Raw genomic sequence first — 7380 nt, 5'->3', positions numbered from 1 at the left:
TCTCTGGACTTTCATGGTTAATAGCTTCGTGTGTTTCTTTGTAACATATCAGCTGAGCATGCACCCATATGCATTATAGTTTATGCTGGCCTGATTTTTGAACTTTATGTGATGGAAGAGTGAAGAGAATGTTCCCTTGCATGTGTGGTTTCTTGCTCAATGGCACATTTGTGAAAAATTCATTTATGTTGTTCCCCAAAGCTAAAGTTTGTTCATTTCCTTAATCTATAGTATGCATTTTATGAATATGCCTCAATTAATTTATGAATCTTACTTTTGATGGACTTTGAGTTGCTATGAGTATATGCATGATTCTTGGTGCACATGCGATTGCATATCTGCTGGGAGTGTAATTGTTGGGTCATGGAGTATATACATATTCAGCTTTTTAAAGGAAATTTTTGGAAAATTTATGTATTTATTCATTTGAAAGACAAAGACATACAGAGGGGGATCTTCTATCTGCTGGCTCACTCCCCAAATGCCTGCAACAGCAGGAACTGGACCAGGCCCTAGCCAGGAAGGAGCTCAGAACTCAATCCAGGCCGCCCTTGTGGGTGGCTCCCTTGAGCCATCTCTCCTGCCGCTTCCCAGGGTGTACATTAGCAGGAAGCTGGAATTGGGTGTGGAGCCAGGACTCCAGCCCAGATACTTCCATATGGGATGCTGATATCCCAAGTGGTCTTAACCATTGTGCCAAATGCCTGCCCATATATTTAATTTTAATAGATAATGTCAATTATCTTGGATACATCACAAACTCTGAATATAGTTGAATCCGAGATTATGGTAAGAGTTTTCCAGAAGTCTGAAACTCATGGCCTTGATTTCAAGATTCACTTTATGAGAATCCAAGTGGACTTCCAGGAACCACACCCCCTGAAATATACCATTCTCTGGCATGCAGCGCAGACGTATTTCTCTAAGACCCTAACACCAAACAAAAGCCCGCAGGTCTTGCAGTCCAGCATTATTCGTTCAAAAATAGAACTGGGCGTGCTAAGTAAGCTGTTAGTTCAACTGGGCGACCAATCCAGGAGGCTTCAGTCCGGGAGGCGCTTTGGGACCATCCTCTTCACCGCGGGAGGAGCGAGGCCTCTCAGAACCGGCCGGTGCCTGGAGTTGGAGGCGGCTCCGCCGCGGGCTCCTGGAGGCCCGGGCGCGCGGAGCGGGTGCGGGAGCTGCGCGGAGAGGGCGCGCGGCTTGTTGCTGGGCGACGGAGCGCGTCCTTTCTCTCCTAGAGCGCGCAGATCGCACCCGGCCTCGCCACCCTCCAACGGCCGGTTGGGTATCCGGCCGCGCGGGGGCCCACCCTCGCCACCACCTGAGTGAGAGCAGACGCGTCCCCCAAGCTGGGTGAGAGGAAGACGCGGTCTCGGGCGAGGGTGACTTCGCCTGTGGGAAGGACAGGACGGGGGTATTTGGGGTCCTCTCTCCCGCCTGATTAGTCTGTCCCGGCAGTTCCAGGCCCCGCCAAAATCCGGGCGGGAGGCGGGGCCGGGGGCGAGAAGGGTTTGGAGCCGGAGGAGGGTCTGAGCTGCTGTGGGTTTTGAGGCTCGGGTTTAGGGGTGACTTCACTCCAGAGATGAGCTTGGGCTGAGGAGCGCTGACACGCGTGAACACCTTGTGGAATGGAGAGGCAGCTGTGGAGCAGGCTGTGGGGTCGGGAAGGCAAAAGAGAGGCTGTGGGGAGGGTGAAGGTCACAGCAAAGGGGATGCCGTTTCCCTCTGCGTCTTTTTACAGGCAGCTAGCTTGTTTTGAGGCAAACCTTACCCGCCGTTAGGTGATGCTCCCACTGGGGCCAATGGGCTAATTTGAGAAGAGAGAGCTATTTTCTGAGACTGTCTCCAGATTGAGCTCTCTGGTGAGCAGTGGCACACTCACAAACCCGCAAAGAAATCACTGCTGACTACCGTTGTAGGCGTTTAAAGGAGAACCAAGGGGGCATTTAAAACATGGGAATATGAACGTTTAGAAAATCATTCTTCTCCAGTTTATAACTTTATGGAGGTGTAATTTATATTCAATACAATTTGTACAATGTACAGATGTATAATAAGAGTTCTTAAAAATAATTTATTTGAAAGGCAGAGAGCGAGGCGGTGGGGGGGGGGAGAGGGGAAAGAGAGAGAGAGAAGAGAGAGAGAGAATCCATCTGCTGGCTCACTTCCCATATGGCCCCAGTGGCCAGGTCTGGGGCATGGCAAAGTTGGAAGCCAGGAACTCTATCTGGATCTCTCATGCTGGTGGCAGGGGCTTGGGCCATTATCTGCTGCTTTCCCAGGTGCATTAGCAGGGAGCTGAATCACAAGTGGGGTAGCTGGGACTGGGGCCAGCACTCCCCTATGGGCAGCTGGCATTAGAAGTGTCAGCTTAACCCACTGTGCCACAATGCTGGACCCTTTGAAACAATTACTGCAATCAATGTAACACTTCCTTTTCTCTGTCCCCTTTACTAATGTTCACTTTCTCTAATAACTCAACCTCCAACCAACCATAGATCTGCTGAGTAACACTATAAAATATGTTGTCTTTTTTAGATTTTTATAGAAAAGGGCGCATAAAACATGAATATGTACTGTTTTGTGGCTGGCTCCTTTTCCTTTGCCAGGACCTTTGCCTTGATTTTCTGTAGCTTAGTTGTTGTACGTTGTGTAATTGGGTAGAATAAGTCCCCCCCCCTTTGTGTTTTTTTTTTAAAGTCATTTTAATTTCTGTGTAATTTCTATTAAAAAAATCCTGTTGGAATTTCCCCTGGGATTGTATTGAATCTATAAACCTATTATTTGCAAAGAATTGCCATTTTAATGTTGGCGACTCTTCTAGTGTATGACATAATTTATCTCCATTTACTAATTCTGTTAACAATATTTTGTAATTTTCAGTGTAGAATTTTTGATACCATTTATTAGATTTATTCCTTAGTATTTTATGATTTTTTTGGGGGGAAGTTAAAACTATTTTTTGTAAGTGGAGTTAAAACTATTTTGCAATTATTTACTGCTAGGATATAAAAATACAATTGATTTTTCATATAAATCTTGTGCTATTTTGATATATTCAGCCATTAGTACTAGAAGTTGTTTGGTAGTTTCCTTAGGATTTTAGCCATTTACAAATTAGGGATTTTTCCTTTTCAATCTTTATTCCTTTTATTTCTTTGTCTTGCCATATTGCAATAGCTATGGCCTCCAGTAAAATATTTAAAAGACATGCCTTCTTTCCAACTTGGAGGGAAATCATAAATGTAATGTTAGCAGCAAGGTTTTCTTTCTTTTTTTTTTTTTTTTGGTAGATTCTCTTAATCATATTAAGGATATTTCTTCCTTATGACTCATGGTTTGTCTGGGGCTATTTATTTATGTATTTATTTATTGGAGAGGCAGAGTGACAGAGAGGGAATAGACAGAGAAATATCTTTCACCTACTGGTTCACTCTCCAAATGGCCAAAATAGCCCAAGGAGGACCAGGACAAAGCCAGGAGACAGGAACTCCATCCAGGTCTCCCATGTGGGTGGCAGGGACCTGAGTATTTGGCCCGTCTTCTGCTGTTTTCCCAGGTGCATTCTTAGTAAGCTGAACTGGAAGCAGAGTAGCCAGGAATCAGACTGCCACTCTGATATGGGATGCTGGCATTGCAAGTGGTGGCCTAACCCACTGCACCACAATGCCAGCTCTATTTATTTATTTTTATCATGATTAGGTGTTGAATTTTGTAAAATGCTTTCCCACTATGTATTGAAGTGATCCTATATTTTTCTCTCACATTCTGTTAATATTTGAATTATTTTAATTTTTCCAATCAATATAGTTAAGTCAGATTTTTAACTCTAGGATTAAACTCTACTTGGCCAATATTATCTTTTAAAAATTATATTTTTGTATTTGGTTATATTAATTATTTTTGCCTCAATGTCCATGAGAAATATTGGTATATAATTTTCTTTTCCTAAATGCCTTTGTCAGTTTTGGTATTTGGATGATGTATGTATAATAATATGAATGTTCCTTTCTTCTCTATTTTCTGAAACATTTGGGCAAGATTGATGTTATATCTTTCTTGAATATTTGAGAGAACTGTATAGACCTGGAAAGTTTTTCTCATGAGCTTTTAGAAAATTTTTTAAATAAAAGGTTATTCAGATTTTGTTTCTTCACTAATTTTGTTGTTACATTTTTCAGAGACTTTCTCATTTTATCTAAATTGTTAGATTTGTAGGCATAGAATTATCATATTTTCTTATTATATTTTACTGTCTTTAAGTTCTGTAGTGAAAAACCCTCCTTTATTTCTGATATTGTTGGTTTTTGTTCTCTCATTTTTAAGTAGTCTAGGTCAGTTCTATTTTGTTATTTTTGAAAAAAAAATCAGCTTTTTATTAAAAAAAGGATTTGTTTCATTCATTTGGAAGGCAGAGTTACAGAAAGGGGGGGCCCGAGAGAGATCTTCCATCAGCTGGTTCACTCCCCAAATGGCCAGCCACAATGGCTGGAGCTGGGCCAGGCTGAAGCCAGGATCGAGGAACTCCATTTTGGTCTCCTTCATAGTGGCAGGGGCCCAAGTACTTAGGCCATCTTCTACTGCCTTCCCAGCCACATTAGTGGGGAGGTCAATCAGATGTGGAGCAGTAGGACCTCCAACTGGCACTCTGATATGGGAAGCTGGCATCTCAAGTGGTGGATTAATCTGACAATGCCAGCCCCCGATTATTTAATTAGAGCTTTTTGGTATTGTTCCCAGAGGGCTGTGATACTCTGTTTATTTTTCCTAAAATCTTTTCTTCTTATTATTTTGAAAATTGTATTTATATTTAAATAATTGAACAATGCTCAATATTTTCCACATTTACATTATATGAGGATATTATATTCATACACATACATACCATTTTTCTTGAAAGCTAAAATTAATATCACATAATATGGGATTTGGGGCCAGCGCTGTGGTGTAGTCCATAAAGCTGCCACCTGCAGCACCAGCATCCCATATGGACACTGGTTTGAGTCCTAGCTGCTCCACTTCTGATCCAGTTCCTTGCAATCTTGCCTGGGAAATCAGTGGAAGATGACTCAAGTTCTTGGTCCGTTGCACCCACGTAGGAGACCTGGAAAAAGCTCCTGGTCCTGGCTTTAGATCAGCCCAGCTCCAGCCGTTGGGACCATTTGGGGGGTGAAACAGAGGATCGAAGATATTCTCTCTCCCTCTCTGTCTCTCTCTAACTCTGCCTTTCAAATAAATAAATAAATAGATTTTTAAAAAAACATAGAATTCACTGCAATGATGATAGAGAAAAGTATATTATTAAATAGATTATATAACTCAGTGAAAACAACTTTTATAACTATATCAAGTAGTATGACATCTACACATTTTTCAAGCTCTGTATATATTAACTTTTTTTTCTGTCTACTTATATTGGATGGTTTCTATTGATTTTTCTTCCAGCTCACTTATTATTTTCTCTGACATTTCTATTTTGCTAGTCAAATTTTTTATTGAAAATATAAATTTTGGCCGGTGCCGCAGCTCACTTGGCTAATCCTCCTCTTGTGGCGCTGGCATCCCAGGTTCTAGTCCCGGTTGGGGCGCTGAATTCTGTCCTAGTTGCTCCTCTTCCAGTCCAGCTCTTTGCTGAGGCCCGGGAGTGCAGTGGAGGATGGCCCAGGTCCTTGGGCGCTGCACCCGCATGGGAGACCAGGAGGAAGCACCTGGCTCCTGGCTTTGGGTCCGCGCAGTGCGCCTGCTGCATTGGCCATCTGGGGGGTAAACCAACGGAAAAGGAAGACCTTTCTCTCTGTCTCTCTCTCTCACTGTCTAACTCTGCCTGTCAAAAAAAAAAAAAAAAAAAAAAAAGAAAGAAAGAAAGAAAATATAAATTTTCAGATATAAAACTCCTATTTAAATTTTTTTTATTTCTCTGCTAAAACTTTTTATATTTTACTCATTTCTAGTATTTTTACCTTTACTTCACTGAGCATAATTATAATAGTTGCTTTATAGTTCTTGTTTAATGACTCCAACATCTGATCATTTCTGGATAGATATCTGTTGATTATCCCTGCCTTTAAGAATGGGTCTTTTTATGCAAAGTATTTTTGGGTCAAATCCTGGACATCATTAATGTTTTGCCACGTAGACTATGAGTTGTGCTGTATCCATTCTGAAGAATGTCGGTGTTTTTCTTTTAGTAAGGAACTCAGTGGATTGGACTCATGGCAAGTTCCACCTCATTCTCTGGAGTTGGCAGTTCAGTTCCACTAAGTCTCAGTTGAGCTTATTAAGCCTTTGCTATGCTGTGATGAGTTTGACCCAGGTACAAATGGTTCAGAGGTCAGTCTGAGACTTGTGTGGGAGTTGAAACACAGAATTGGGGGATTATGTTCTCTGGCTCTCTTTCCCCTGGGATTTCTCTCGCTTCTCAGTGACAATCATTGCCTGGGTTCTTCTCCCTGATTCTTCTGGTTGGAATTATGATTCTATCAAGGCTTTTGTCACCAGCACTATGCAATTCTTATTTGCATTAAGGAAAAGCCACAACAAACTTTGGAATTCACTGCCAGGCCAGTGTTTCAACAGGTTTTGACTCTGCCACAATCTGTGTGCTTTGGTTTATTCCTCAGATTCCTTGAGTAGTTTTTTTTTTTTTTTTAATACTTTGTCCAGGGCGTACATATTGTTTAGTTAGAGATTGGACTGTAAGAGGTAGCTGGTTTTGGAATTGAGAGCATGATGGGGCCGGTGCTGTGGTGCAGTGGGTAATGCCCTGGCCTGAAACACCAGCATCCCATATGGGCACCGGTTCAAGACCTGGCTGCTCCTCTTCCGATCCAAGCTTTCATTTTCCTCTTTGGCTATTTAGGCAATTAGATGAAGGAAGTGCAACAAGGAAGGATAGAAAATGGGGAGAAGAAAAAGGCAGGGAGAGTACTTTATTCCATTATCTGTTATGTATTCATGTGTTTGTGTGTTACATATATACACATGTATATGTATATTCACAAGGATATGGGCATATTTTCCATGCTGGTTGTAAACAGTTGAATTAGTTGTTTTTGTAGTCATTGAAATTTTTGTGGGTTTATGAATAATTTAGAGAAAAGCTTCTTCTGAGCTTGTCAGGTCTTTTTTTCTCTATTTTCTTTCTATTTAATTTATTTGAGAGGCAGACACAAAGAAACAGACACATACACACACACACACACAGAGAGAGAAAGAGAAATCTCCTATCTGCTGTGTGTGTGTGTGTGTGTGTGTGTACATATGGGGGCAGGTATCTGTTGTTTCACTTTCTAAATGTATGCAATAGTTGGGGCTAGGCCTTGCTGAAACCAGGATCCTGGAACTCAATCCTGGTCTCCTGTGTGCATATTAAGTACC

At 41.7% G+C, this 7380-nt stretch overlaps 1 protein-coding gene across 8 annotated transcripts in view; it reads left to right on the top strand.

Moving 5' to 3' along the window:
* The first annotated feature begins 1210 nt into the window (after positions 1-1210).
* TTC6 (tetratricopeptide repeat domain 6) overlaps positions 1211-7380 on the top strand; it is a 281858-nt gene continuing 275688 nt past the window's right edge. For all 8 annotated transcript variants that reach the window (XM_051822786.2, XM_051822782.2, XM_051822783.2 and 5 more), the window contains exon 1: positions 1211-1356. The gene's annotated coding sequence lies outside the window, so the exon portion shown is untranslated. The remainder of the gene's footprint in view (positions 1357-7380) is intronic.

Source organism: Oryctolagus cuniculus, chromosome 12, assembly GCF_964237555.1.
Source record: "Oryctolagus cuniculus chromosome 12, mOryCun1.1, whole genome shotgun sequence".
NCBI classification, from domain to species: Eukaryota; Metazoa; Chordata; class Mammalia; order Lagomorpha; family Leporidae; genus Oryctolagus; species Oryctolagus cuniculus.
Note: the sequence above shows the minus strand (reverse complement) of the source record. Positions and strands in the feature narration are given on the sequence as shown.